This window comes from Protopterus annectens, chromosome 14.part0 (assembly GCF_019279795.1).
Source record: "Protopterus annectens isolate FY-2018-M chromosome 14.part0, PAN1.0, whole genome shotgun sequence".
Lineage (NCBI taxonomy): Eukaryota > Metazoa > Chordata > Ceratodontiformes > Protopteridae > Protopterus > Protopterus annectens.
In genome coordinates this window covers 795484590-795499644 of record NC_056748.1, presented here as the reverse complement: position 1 = coordinate 795499644, position 15055 = coordinate 795484590, and the positions used below count along the sequence as shown (strand labels likewise).

Sequence of the window (15055 nt, the reverse complement as noted above, 5' to 3'; positions counted from 1 at the left end):
TTTGTGTTTTGCATAAGCACCTTAGCTAGCCTGACAGCTTCTTTTCCCAGTTCCTTCACATCATTAGATGTTTTAATGACTTTAGCTCTTGTCTGCTTCAGTCATCCATTCTGTCTATTAATTTCACACATCCTTGAACCCCTCTATGAAAAAATAAAATGTTTTTGTATATCTAGGCAAATCCAGCTTTACTTGCTGTGCCCATTCTAACGAAGTAATTCAGTCATATTTACTGTTCTGAACGTTATGCATGCATAATGTGCCCTGGGTCTAGCTGTTTTAGCTTTTCTTTATGGATCATGCCATCTGTATGCTGTCCACTATTACAGTAAGTGTTTTTATGTACCCTCCAGAATTGCATAACAGTATTTTGGCTGTGGTGTGATCACTCTTCTCTCAATTCCACCTGCAGCAAGTATGTACTCTTGGAACAGTATCTGATATGGCTTTGCTGTTCCCTTTTCACACTGGTTATTTAATCTTTTTCTAATTTTAATGCTCCGGTCTTTCCCTTCTCTTTATTCTTCTGTATGCTGAGATCTGGGCTTTGTTGAGATGAAGGTAAAGTTGCATGTTCTTCATTGTTGTTTTGCAGTAATGCTGACAAGTAGGATGTATCGTACAGCATACTAGAAGTCCAACTAGTGTACCAAACTTAGAGCCCCTTCCTAATTCACAGGAAGTCTGACCTTAGATCTAGGCACAAACACTGGTAGGGAAGTAGCACTAAAATTCTCTGAGGATGCTTCTCGAACTGGCAGTAAGAAAGAATCTGTTTGAAGCTCAGTCTGTCTGCTGTATGAAAGGATCCTTTAATTTTTGTAAAGGAAAAGTACCCGTTTAGAACCCTTCATTATTGAACTCTCTTCTGAGACTCGTCATGTCACCTGAGAGACGAAAATGCTTCTGTGGTAGGCAGATGGATGGGAGTATCCATTTTTTTTTCTGCTTATCCGACTGTTCTGTCAAGCTTTTGTCCCAAAGACCCTCAGAAGCAGTTAATCATTTTTGGATATTTACTTAAAAAATGATTCCAAGTTTTTGTTAAGCAACTATGCAATCCACAGCTTCCTCCTTGGACGGACCTTTGTACCTAAAATGAAAGCTCTGTTCACATTTTTCTGGAAGTCTGATTTAGGCATCCCTTATACTAGGAATAAGACTGCTTAGAATTCAGTCTGCATCTCTTCCCACTTTTGCGACCCCTTTGAAGGCAGACTGGGAGCAGCCTTCCAGCAAGTCCCATGTGACCAGTCAGATGGCTAAGACTGCAAAGGGCAAAATCAGGCTTGTGATCTCCAAGGGAACCATACTGTGTTTCTTCTACATTAGTAAATGAGGATGTTGCAGGGATAATGAAGTTAGCTTTGCTTATGGTTTCTTTAGAAACCCTAAAAAGTGTGCGAGATGAAACACTTCATCTCCTGCTTCACCTGCAATTCAGAGTTTCAGCAGGAATGGTAGGACTTTTCTCATAGACTTTATAAATCCCTTGTGGCTTTAAATTCTCCAGACTCCTTTGCCTCTACAGTTTAGAAAAGGAAGCGGGATACTTCCTCCAGCAAAGATTCTTTCTCGGCATCGGACTTCGAGCCTCTGAATTACTCCTATCTTATGGTATTCCCTTTGTGATTTTGTCGGAATCTGAAAATACTCTATCCTCAGAATCTCCTTAAGAAGAACATTATTTTGGGGCACCATCCAAAAGGTCTCATTTTAAGTGGGAGGATAAACAGTTGTCTGCATCCCAGAACATGTGCTACCATTTATTGCATATAGATGTACTCAACGCCTTCTGTTATCCCTCTTGAGTTGGCTTTGGCAGACACCTTTCTTTCAGTTTCTGTAGCTGTAGATTTTCTACTACCAAACCAGAAAAGCCTGAAAGGTACCTTAAAGTTTCTGACAGTGTCAAACATTTGTACAAGAACTTTGCAGTTATTTCTAGTAACTCAGACAAGCCATCTAATTTTTTTTTTTCAATTCCCAAATGCCTTACCAAGTGATAGATTAATGGACAGGTGCTGAAGTAATGTGTATTTCTGCTACATTAGCTTTCTGTGCTGTTATTTAACCCACGTGGTCAGGTACTTGGTATCTATTTTGATAATGTCAAAATGTATTCTTTATCTCCCTGATAGTGACTCAGGATCTGTAGTGCAAAATAGGATTTCTGCTTAAGGTTACACATTTTTCCATTAAATGTGTTGGATATCGCAGACACTTCCTCTGGGTTTGCTGTCACTATCTGTTCTTAGGTTTTCATGGCTCAGCTTATTCACTAGAAAACAGTGCAACCAAGCTTTTACATGCACTTTTTGATGAGGACTGCTTATTTGGATCCCCCTTCTGATAAGATGTATAAAAAAAAAATCAGGCTTGTCTTTTAAGCAACATTTTCATTCCTGTGTTACAAAATGTAAGTGATTACCCTTGCAAATCATTTTCTTTTTATAACAGACTACTCTGCAGACAGGAAAACTAATCTAAAAAATGTTAGTACAAGTCAAAATTTAAAGGAGCCAAAGGATGCTTCCTAGACGAGCCTTACAGTTGAACTACCTCTTCCCCGCTTTCCCACACCTTGGCCTTCTGTAATAACTTCTCCAGCAAACTTTTTGTCAGACTTCCATTTTGGAAAGTAATAGCAGATTCTTGGGTTTTGCATGTCATTTGAAAAGTATGCACACTACAGTGGAATTACCTTCCTTAGCATACAGTTTCTCCGGTACCTCCAAACCAGTATCTGCGTTTATAATTTTGGATCTCCAGGCTGAGAGGGTGTATTAAAACCTGTTATCCTCCATTAAAAAGGAAAGGGATTTTACTCCAGGTTTTTCCTTGTTCCAAGAAAAGGTAACTGAAGGACAGTTTTGGATTTGTCAGCCTTCATCACGGTTTTGAAAATTTCAAAACTGGCAGTATTAAGGCTCAAAAATCTGTTCCCATTAATTTTTTCCCCCTAAAGTGTTTATGGTTACCTCAGATGTGAAGGATGCTTAACTTCCTATTCCTGTTTGTCCAGAACACAAATTTGTTCCCGTCAAGCTGGAAGGCTTATCTGAGAAGGGTCCTTTGGCTCCAGTACCGGGATTTCTCTTTTATTGCTTTGATTACTGCGTTCCAGTGCTCCAAAAGTATTAAGTGCCTAGTTCATCCCCATCTAGCATTTTGCATACTGCAAGGTATACACACACAGCCTTATCTGGATGACTTCTTGATTCAAGACACTTCTCACAGAAAATTCTTTCAAGATTTGCAGTTCACTGTCAACCTTTTCTATAACCTAAAATTCATTCTGAACTTCAAATCTTCGCTTTCATTCCTTAGTGCTCCTAAATAACCATCCCAACACATACCACACAATGGCTTTTCTTCCTTCAGACAACTTACTGTCCCAGACCTTTGCAGGACAGGTAATGAAACCATAGGATACATGGCATCCACAGACTTCATACAAGGAAAATTAAAGGGTACCAAAACTGTGTGGGGCATTGCCATCTTCTGTCATTCCTAATACCTCCCTTGCCATCTGTGAAGAAAAATGTTTTGGTGGATCTGTTAGGTAGAGGCAAACGCAGGAGTTCCTTTTATTTTCTGTTCTCTGCAGAAGGTGGTTACAAATGCATCAGCCGTGGTGTGATGGAGTTTGTTCAAAGGGGTTCAGTGTCCAGGGAATTTTGTTCAAAAAGGACAAGAAAGCGCATTTAATGGCAAAAAAGATATGAAAGCTTTGCTTCTTGCTTTTCAGTCTTTATCACCTGTGGTCTCCAAGAACCCTTCAGGTCTTGATGGGCAATGCCACTGTTATGTGGTATGCAAACCCTACCACCTGTGCAGATTAGCAGTAATTGCTTGGAACATTGCTAATCATCACACACTTCTTTTAAGATGCATCTGTTCCCTCAAAACAGGCTTGTCAGACTACTTGAGCAGATGCAGAGAAGAACCCTCCTGAACAATTGCTAAACAGAGGTCCTCGTTCAGATTGTCCACCAGTGGGGTACTCCTGAGGGTAGATCTGTTTGCCTCCACTGTAAACGATCAGTTCAGGATGTTTTGCTCCAATTCATCTTGCCTGGAGGCCTCAAGAATGGACACCTCATTCCATGGAAAGAAAAGTTGTTGTATGCCTTCCATTTATTTCCTCTCGTCCAAAAAGTCATCCTGAAGATTCAAGACAACAATCCCAAAATAACAGTAATGCCATTGGCACTTGTCCTTCATTATTCATCTACCCCTTTGGACCTAGAAGTTAGTTTGTAGTCTGTATAGCTGTTATGTCACCTGTTCAGGATGAATTTTTTTGAGAGTTAGCTTCTTGTTTGGTCTTTTCCAGGAAGTTTGCAAAATCAGGGTTTTACAATGTGTGGCTTGTGACCACAAGCTTATGAATTCATATGCACATATCACATGTGTGTGTACTGCTTGGGAGCTGCACATCTTGATGAGCAGTGCAGCATCTGTGAGGCCTTTGAACCTAGGGCCCTAATTAAGAGGAGGAATGAGTTAGTTCTTCATGGCCTTCTCTGGAGTGGGATCCCTGGGTCGTGCCTCTGCTTTTACAGCTGCTTTTCTTCTGTCAAAGAAACTGGCTAATAGTTGTAAGAGCCATAAGAAAGCTAATGAAAGAGAAAAAGCCAAAGAACAAAATGAGGTCACTGGCTCACTGTTTATCTGCTCTGGCTGCCAAGATTTCAAAAACACGGGATCCGGTTCGTAGTTCAGAACCAATCCTCATTAACCACTGTCTTTTCCACAGCCAATATCTTCAAGGGAAGTTAGGAAAAACAGATGCAAAAGGAGACTGGTTAGTGACTCCTGTGGAAAGAGAGAGAGATACTGATTTTGATAAAGGGAAAAGGGTCCCCAAGATTTCCTCTTGACTTCGTGTTAGGGGAGATTTTAGAAACCACTTGGACAGAAAAGGGAGGTGGTCCTCTAAAAGCCCCTTCTCAAAAGGAGTTAGTATTTCTTCAGGGTTTTTGGGGCTGACCCATCTGTCTTTCGTCCCTCACATAGATGAGATCATAAACTCAAAATGGGCATTGAAGAAACCAGGCATAGCCATGCCAGTTCTCTGCATACCTGACAAATTTAGTGCCACCTTAAGACCTTCCTAATTGGAGCAAGGGTTGAGCCTTGGAGTCCAGGATGGTGGCAGTGCTCACCAAGAAAGAACTGACAGAAGAGTTCCACTGTCCATCCTCCTAATAGTTTTTGGTATTGGACAGATGCGGGAAGTCTCTACAGTTTATTGACCTTTGCTGTCAGGGCACTAAACTATCTGGCACATGTCAAATGCTTTCAGAGATTTGAGCAAGGGGATTTCCTGTCTGCCTAGGAGAGACTATCCATAAACTCGCATTTGGCAACCCCCCCCCCCCAATCTTTATGTAATGTCTCAATGCATCTGGTTTCCAATGCCAAGGAAGGTGCTTCTAGAGTTGCAGGAACAGGCATGACTGTCAGGAGGCATGATCAGATGCTCTTGGGCAGATTTGCAGTGCATTCCAAGATCTTAGTCAGTGCTCAATCAGTGATGGACTGAAACTGTTGTGAATGAAAGTAAAAGGATATGCTATCCACGAATGAACAAAACAATAAGACAGTCTGCTGTAAGAATCTGTTTTTCAAACCCTAGAGAATTTTTCAAGAAACCCAAAAGGCAGGAAGGAACTTTGGTTAAGTGTCAGGGGTTTGTTTCCATTGCTTCTGGAGAGACTTCCCCAGTGGCGGGGGGGGGGGGTGCTAATTGTAGATGCCTCTTCTGGGGCAGTGGTTGTCTGCAAAGTCAGTGTTTTCAGAGCTCTTTCAGTGTCCCTATTGGTGCTCCTGAACTTTAGCCTGACTGCCGCTCTCTGGAGGCAGTTGGGGGTGCTTCCACCATCCAGCTTAGCTCCCAGCTGGGGATTACAATAAATTGTGAAAAGTCTGCCTCATCACCCTCTCAATTTGTGACTTTTATAGACACAGAAATACAGTCTCTATGTTAGCTAGTCTACCTGCAGAAAGAATTCAAAACCTCAGACAACAAATTCTCTGTGTACTTTACAGAAAGTCAAGGCAAAGATGGTGCTGAAACACTTGGGGACTGTCGCCTCCACTATAACATTAGTCCCTCTAGCCAGATAAGCATGGGAATTCTCCATTGGCTTCTATCTTCCCAGTGGTCCTTTCTACAACTGTCTCTATCTCGCCACATCATCATAAGTCTTGCAAAAAGGACCTTCGTTGGTGGATTCTACCCGACCAACTAACAGGCACTCCATTTTTTCCTTGCCAACCCTTTGCTACTGTGACCACGGATGCCTCTCTGAAGGGGGGGACATTAACTAGGCAGGACTGTCCAAGGCACACATGGCAAGATCACAAGGCTCACCTGCATATCAATGTTCTAGAGATGAGAGCAGTGCTTCTAGCATTGCAAGCACTTCGCAACTTTCTTTCTCTAGGGACGATAGCAATACAACATGTCAGTGGTATGGTATCTCAACAAGCAAGGAGGAACCAGAACTTACCCCCTTTGTCGAGAGGCCCTTCATGTTTTGGAAGTGGGCATTTTCTTCCCAATGCTTTCTAGTGGCAGCACACATCCCAGGGACAAACCAATGTGATAGCCGACAAGCTCAACAGGGCAATCTTGCCTCACGAGTGGTCTCTGAATCAGGAAATACCGGAACAGATTTTCTGCAAATGAGGACTGCCTTCCGATCTCTTAGCCAGTCCGATCAACAACAAATGCAGCAACTACTTCTCCCTTATCCCCCTTCCAGGGGAGCCACGGAGAGACGCACTTGTTCACAATTGGCCCCTGGGACTCCTTTATGCTTTCCCTCCCTTTCTTGTCAAATCCAAAGTTATTCAGAAAGCAATGATATTGGGAAGCAAACTGATTCTCATCACTCCTTACTGGTCTTGCCAGATTTGATTCCCCTTTCTCGGGCCTCATCTACTAGGCAATCCATGGAATCTGGACCCAGTGCCAGACCTCTAGACACAAATGTCAGGCCCCCTTCATCCCTGCCTCCACACCCTCAACTTGACAGCGTGGCTGCTCCAATTTCATCCTTAGTTAGGCTTCATGATTTTTCACCTGCGACCCACATCCTCGCGTCTTCGCATAAACCTTCCACTAGGAAGTTGTACACTAGCAAATGGAGAAAGTTTTCTATCTGGGCAGAAGAAAGGAATGTAGATTCTTAGACTGCATCCATCCCTATGGTTTTAGAATTTTGGTCTGAATTTTTCCATCAGGGATCTGTTGCTGCCACAATTGGGGTCCAATTAGCAGCGATATCTAATTTTCATTTGGGTCAACATGAATCTTAACTAATGTCCCACAGATTGTGTAAAACCTTCTTAAAAGTGCTACTTTGCTGAGGTCTCCCTTTCAGGAGCCGGTATCTCCCTGGGATCTAAACGTTTTGTCCAAACCAACTTCACCGCCTTTTGAACTCTCTCATTCGTGCCAATTGAAATTTCTGTCTTGGAAGACCTTGTATCTAGTAGCCATCACATCAGCTAGACGAGTATGAGTTGCAGGCACAGTGTATTAAGCCTCCTTATTTGATTTTCCACAAAATCAGAGTTTCTCGTTGTACCAATCATTCCTCTGTCCCTAAAGTTTGCTCTCACTAATTGGAACCAAAGCATAGAATTACCTGTGTTTTTCTCTAATCATTCCAACACAGCAGAATGCAAATTTCATCAATTGGATGTTCACACGCAGTTACGGTTCTCCCTTCACAGGAATAAGGAACTCAGACCAATTTGTATCCTTTTCTGATTCTAGACTAGATCTGCCAGTCTCTAAAGTGACCCTATCTGATTGGATTTCGAGCTGTATCTCCTTCATTGACTCCTCCAATGGGAAAAGTCTACTGTTCAAGATTAAGGCTCCGTCTACATGATCCCAGTCTACATCTTCTGTCTTCCAAGCCAGAGTTCCAGTTGACAGTATTTGTGCAGCAGCAACCTGGGCTACCCCTCGTACCTTTATTACTCATTACAAATTGGATGTAACCACAAGGGTAGTGCATCCTTTGGTTCCACGGTACTCTAGTATTTTCCAGTGAGCCACCCAAGAATAAGGTGCTAGGGACATTGTCCCATATGTAAGAATGAAGGTGAGATAGGACTACAGAACATGGTTATATACTCACATAATGCGCCATGTTTGTAGTCCATCTTGCCCTTCATTCTTACGAACCTACCCACCTGCCCCTGTCCTGGAAGGATCTGGAGACAGAATAGTATTACCATGGAAGGGTGGGGACCGTTCATTATTTTCTGGATAACCTTAGTTCTGTCTTTCTATAGTTTAGCAACAAACAAGATCTGGGGATTGTACTAGTGCACTATGGGATTACCTACCTAGCCACAAGCCAACTAAGAGACTGAGCTTTGTAATAGGCAGAGTCTGAGCCGAGGATTGGCTCTGAACCCATATGTAAGAATGAAGGGCGAGATGGACTACAAACATGGAACGTTATGATGAGTACACAACTTCTTTTTTCGTGTACTGCTAACGTTACATGGTCTGTCAAACAGTTGTACTAAGTTTTTCGTCTTTAAACGAACAGCTTTATTACTACAAGTCTTACTTTTTAAGTGAGTTTTTCATTATGACGTTATTCTGTAACATAAATTTTGACCAGTTGCATTACTTTATTGTATAGATATCTGCTGCTTTGATTTTTATTACTGTACAAGGGAAATCTTTAGATATTCAAAGTTTATTACATGTCTTCATACGTGGCTTGTCTACACAGTTGCAGAACAAATAATTTCTGCTTTATTTATATATTTCTGTTTACTGGCTTGAATTTTTTCATTACTGTAAAGGGACGTATTAAGATTTTTATGTGGGGTGTCTAAAGAGTTGAATTAAGGATTACGTTCTGCTTTACTAAACTATTTTTTTTGGTTATTTCTACATGTGGCTATCTGTCCTGTAAAAAAAGCATTTTAACTGTTTTTCGACCTTATTACGTATCTTAGCTTTTTCTTTACTTTTTGCTACTTAAGATTTTTTTTAATAATTGATGTAGAGAGATCTGTAAATTATCTACGTTTAACTGGTGTTATGTATTAACGTTTTCATTGTTGCTAAACTCACCTAGAACACACCTTTGTTTTACATGGTACGACTTGATTTACTTTTATGACCTGTTACATATAAATGCTAGAGCATTCCTTATTCACTGATTATTTTTGTCTGAAGTTCCATTTACTGCAATAAAGGAGCATAAGTGTTAAAACTGGTTTGGCTTGTATTTTTGTATTTAGTCTTCTCTACTTGGACGGTTTTGTTACATGGAAGGTTTGTTTGTCTTGTATCTTTTTTCTTTTAAGTTATATAATTGTGTGTATTTATATTTATGTATGTATATATATATATATATATATATATATATGTGTGTGTGTGTGTGTGTGTATGTATATGTGTGTGTGTGTATATATATATATATATACATATATATATATATATATATATATATATATATATATATATATATATATATATATGATTCTCAGCTAGAGCGTCTTCTGTGGGGAGACATGCTTGAATGGGCATACCTTCGTTGAAGGTTGTGCGTCAGGGCTGGCAACTCGGCACATAAAAATCTACTTCCAATCATTAGCCGACCGGAGTTCTGCTGTGGCGACCCCTAACCGGGAAAAGCCGAAAGACACAACAACATACATATACTAGCTGTACCCGGCCACACGTTGCTGTGGCTCAGTCTGGTTAAATGGAAAAGGAGAGACCGCACGTTTCTAATATGTTAAATTTCACAATGCTTGTGGGTATACAATAGATGTTAAGTTGTCAATCTCGCCTTCATTCTTGCTTGATGGGTTCGGAGCCGATCCTCGGCTCCGACTCGGCACTTTGCTAAGCTCGAGAGTCACTTTTACCAGCTCGAGGCAGCCCCATATCCCATGATGCAAGGCGGTAAGTACCCAGATCTCATTTGCCGCTTCGCTGATGAGGTCCTCCTTTTACCAGCTCCTGGTAAGTGTTTTATATTAAACTGTTTTTAGCCCCTTTTCACTTTTTAACTTAACATCTGACAATTTTAGTTTATATTAAGCCTCTTTTTGACTAAAATTATCCTCCCTTCTTAATTTTTTTAGTCAGGCCTTCGTCCCTCCCATCCCCCCCCCCCTGTCAGGGTGTGTGTGTGTGTGTTGAGGTTTTACTCTTCAACTATAGTTTAGTTGTTTGTTTGGGACTGTGTGGTTGAGTTTGTCCACTATGTCCAAAGAGCAGAGGGTCTCAGGCTTTAAGAAGTGTGACTCGTGCTGTCAGAAGATGTCTCTGACAGACGGTCACACTTCTTGTTTATATTGCCTGGGACCTCTCCACCTGCAGGACTCCTGTGTGATTTGTCATTCCTTTAGCCAGAGAGTCCTGCAGGAGAGAAGGAATAAATTGATATTAAGGGGTCTTCTTAAACCGGAGGGCTCTCCGGCTAAATCGGCTCAGAGTAAGACTTCAAAGTCTTCCAAGGCCCAGGCTTCTGTGTCCAAGCCTGCGGCCTCGGTTCTGACTCCTTCGGAGTCGAGATTGGCTCCGGCTGGAGCCGATCCTGGTTTGCAAAAACCTTCGGCACCGATGGCTATCGGTGCCGATACTGTTAGTCACATCGGTGTCGGCTCCGACTGGCTCCGACCACCATGTGGCTCAGGCTTCGGTGTCTGCGCCGACCGGCGCCGACACCGTTACAGTTATGTCTGTATCGGCTCCGGCTGGAGCCGATGCATCGAGGCTTTCTGTCGGAGCCGAAAAGTTCTCGGCTCCGACTGCATCTATGGTTTCTTTGGCTCCGATGGTTCCTTCGAGGAATAGGTCCAGGTCCCCTTCCTTGGAACAGATACTCTCCGCTCCGGCCTCACCTCTTCTCTCGGAGCGGAGCCATCGGAGCCGATCATCTAGGTCATCCAGGCTTTCAGACCATGATTTAGAGAGGGTGGTCAGTAGATTATTGAAATCACAGGCACTGGCCCAGATGCTGCATAGTCCGTCTCAACAGACGACTATTAGTCCACACCCTCTTGAAGTTCCTTCTTCGACTCTACCTCAGGGTTTGGAGCTGGAGTCTTCGGGTATAGTTTCTGCTATGGCTGAGGGGCGGATACCCCCCCCTTCTGCACCCTCGGCATCTACTCTTATCTCCTCTTCGAGACCTTCCTTAGAGGGATTCAGTGGTCGGGCTTCCCTGGTCTCCTCCGAGGGGGTGAGTGGCATTGGACCCTTGTCCGACCCCACTCTTCCCCTTGGAGCCTCGGCCTTGGTGAGCTCGGCTCAGACATCTGCCTCGGAGCCTTCCCTTTCGGTGGGCCCTGGAGTTCCGGTTTCTTCGGAACGGGTTCTCTCTGACCTCCCTGGGAGGGGGGCCTTCGAGTTGATGGTGTGCTGGCCACTGGGCTCAGCCAGCAGTCTATTCCCTTAGCTCCTCCCTCTACAGTGCCTGTCTATCTCTGCCATCTCTCTTGCTCCCGGACCCAGAGATCCTCTGCCTCAGGTTTCCCCACTGGGAATAACCCCCTCTTCCGAGGATTCTCCTGATCAGTCAGGAGATCCTCCGCGCAAGAGGACTTGTAAGAGGAAATACCTAGACTCCCCTGAGTCTATCACTTCAGATACCGACTTAGATGAGTCGGAGGGATCCCCAAGATCCCCCTCTGAGGGTGTCTCCTTTTCAGACATCCTAGAACTCCTAAAACAGAGGGGAAACTGGCCCTCAACAAATCCCTCTGAGGATGAGTCGGTATACCTAGAGGCGTTTGGATCTCGGCCCTCCACCTCCTGGGTGTCTCCGCCTTTCGACCCTCTTATGGAGGTTATTGCTCGAAAGGCTTGGGCTGCTCCTGACTCTGTAGAGCCAGTTCCTAGGAGGCCGTCTAAATTTATTACTTCCCCTTTGGAAAAGCAATTCCTTACGAAAGGTGTCCCTGTTGATGCCATGGTGGTGGCGGCTGCCACTAAGAAGGAACTTGCAGATCCTTCCGTACCTGTCCATCCTCCTAATAAGGATTCTAGGACCATGGATAGGTATGGTAAGCGGATGTTCTCTTCAGCAACCTTTGCTATGCGCTCGCTGAACTACTTATGTCACTTCACCAGACTCCAAAGGGACATCCTTAAGGAACTAGGTGAAGTAGTACAGGATCCTACAGCTGCAGGGGCTCAAGAAAAAATTGCTTCTCAGCTAGGAATCCTTAATTCTATAGCTAACTCCTCCATGAGACTGATATCATATGCAGCAGATGGAGCGAGTAGAGCCGCAGGTACAGGGGTGGCTCTTAGACGCCAAGCCTGGATGCAGCTCTGTAATTTTGCAGATCCCTTTAAGGCGTCCTTCACAAATTCTCTCTTTGATGGGTCAGCTTTGTTCAGCCCTCAAGTGAAGGATACATTGACCAGGTGTGAACAGGACGGCAAGACTTTCTGCCGTAGGGGTCCGTTTTTCCACCTCTTCTAGGCCTTACCCTAAAGGACAGAAGGGTGGAAAGATGTGGTTCCGCAAAAGGACAGAAGGGTGGAAAGATGTGGTTCCGCAAATCCCAAGGAGTCACGCCGGATACACGTGGTCAGTTTACCCCTAGAGGCAGAGGGGGTAATAATAACAGACGCCGCTCTAGAGGCAGAGGGGGTCCACAGAACCAGGTAAGCGGAGAGCCTCTCTCTGACAAGCCCTTTCAGCATCCCTGAGATGTTGCCCGACTGTCCTTCCTTGGAGGCAGTCGGGGGAAGACTATCGCTGTACCCAGAAGCCTGGCGTTCCCTCACTCAAGACAGATGGGTACAGTCGATCATATCCGAGGGTTACAAAATTCCTTTCGAGGAAAGTCCCTTCTCTCACACAAATTCCCTTCCAGATGTACCACCGGTCTAAGGAAGTTGCAGAGTTAGAAGTATTAAAACTTCTGCAAAAGAGCCATTCAGCCAGTTACAATAGACCATTCAGAGCCGGAATCTACTCAAGATTCTTTTGGTCCCCAAAAGGCGGAGACTGGAGACCAATATTGTATCTCAGCAGACTCAACAAGTCTGCGAAAGACAAGATTCGAATGGTCACACTTCAGTCAATTTTGCCCTTCCTAGAGAAGGACAACTGGATGTGCTCAATAGATTTTCAGGAGCGTACTATCACATAAAATTCACAGGCGGCTCCAGAAGGTTTCTCCGCTTTCAGCTGGGGTCCAGTCATTTCCAATTCAGAGCCCTGCCCTTTGGTCTCACTACAGCCCCCAGAGTGTTCACCAAATGTATGGCAGTGGTCACGGCTCACCTGAGGCGTCAAGGATTCCAGGTGTTTCCGTATCTCGACGACTGGCTCCTTTCAGCCACCACCAGGCATCAACTTCTTCAAGCCAGGGATTACACAATAAATCTTTGCACTCAATTGGGAATTTCGATCAACTACGAAAAATCCTCCTTATTGCCCTGCCAGTCTATTACTTTCATAGGCGCAAACTTAAACACTGTTCGGATGTCAGCAACCCTCACAGACCAAAGAATCTCAGATATACAAAGTCACGTGAGGATCATCCTAGCCAGCAAAAAAGTACAAGCCAGAATGGTTCTAAAGGTGTTGGGCCTCATGGCTGCGGCCATTACCCTTCTTCCCCTGGCCCGCTTCTACATGTGCCTGCTTCAGTGGATGTGCACTCAGTGGTCTTACCAACAACTTCCAATGCGTCACCAAATACTGGTGACACAAATTTGCAGGAATCATCTTTCATGGTGGATTACTTCTCCCCAGATTCACCAAGGCAGACCCTTTGTACCCCCGGCCCCGGTAGCCACTGTCACTACGGACACCTCCCTGATCGGGTGGGGGGGTCATTATCAGGGCAGGATCGTTCATGGGACGTGGCAACCGTTCGAATACCACCTGCACATAAATGTCCTAGAGATGAGAGCAGTGCTTTTAACGTTGCAAGCCCTCAACGACTTTCTTCCCTTGGGAACAATTGCAGTTCACACAGACAACATGTCTGTAGTATGGTATATCAACAAACAGGGCGGAACCAAGTCCTACCCCTTGTGTCGAGAAGCTCTCAGACTTTGGCAATGGGCGATCTCCTCTCATCGGTTTCTGGTAGCAACGCATATCCCTGGGAAAACCAACATTTTAGCGGACAGATTGAGCAGAGCTATTCTCATGCCTCACGAGTGGTCTCTCAAACAATCTATAGTGGAGGAGATTTTTCTAGAATGGGGCCGCCCATGTTGCGATCATTTTGCTACTCCCCAAAACAGCAAATGCCCAGACTTCTTTTCTCTCTTCCCACTGCCAGGCCATCCCCCCAGAGACGCTCTAACCCAGGATTGGCCCCAGGGACTTCTTTATGCCTTTCCTCCTTTTCCGCTGATTCCACAAGTACCCCAGAAAGCCACCGTTTTGAGAGCCAAAATGATTCTCATTGCTCCCTATTGGCCTCGACAGATTTGGTTCCCGTTCCTCCATCGTCACCTTTTGGTGCAGCCGTGGCATCTGGACCCAGTACCAGACCTGATTCACCAATCGGGTCAGCTGCACCGGTCTTTCCCTTCTCTCAACCTCACAGCATGGTTGCTCCACTTCCTTCCTTAGCCAGGCTTCCTATGATCTCTAATCCTGTTAGGGACATCATAGTAGCTTCCCTAAAATCCTCTACTAGAAGGATTTATACCAGCAAATGGAAACGCTTTTCTTGTTGGGCAAAGCTAACATATTGATCCCTTTACTGCTCCAGTCCAAGCAGTTTTGGATTTCTTAGCGGAAATCTTTCACGCGGGCTCTTCTTCTTCCACGGTCAAAGTTCAGTTGGCTGCTATCTCGAACTTTCATGTCGGGTTCGCAGATCACAACATTGTCCCACAGGCTTTGTAGAGCCTTCTTAAAAGGAATTTTTCTCTTGAAACCTCCAGTCAGGAGTCCTCCTCCTCAATGGGACCTAAATTTAGTGCTGACATCCTTGATTCTTCCTCCCTTCGAGACAGCTGTTTCATGTTCCCTGAAATTTCTTTCATGGAAAACTCTATTCCTGGTTGCTA

The 15055-nt window shown here is 44.3% G+C and overlaps 1 protein-coding gene across 1 annotated transcript in view; it reads left to right on the top strand.

Annotated features, from left to right (window-relative positions):
- LOC122788732 overlaps positions 1 to 15055 on the top strand; it is a 1291644-nt gene that overhangs the window by 815214 nt on the left and 461375 nt on the right. The gene's annotated exons all lie outside the window — the stretch shown is intronic.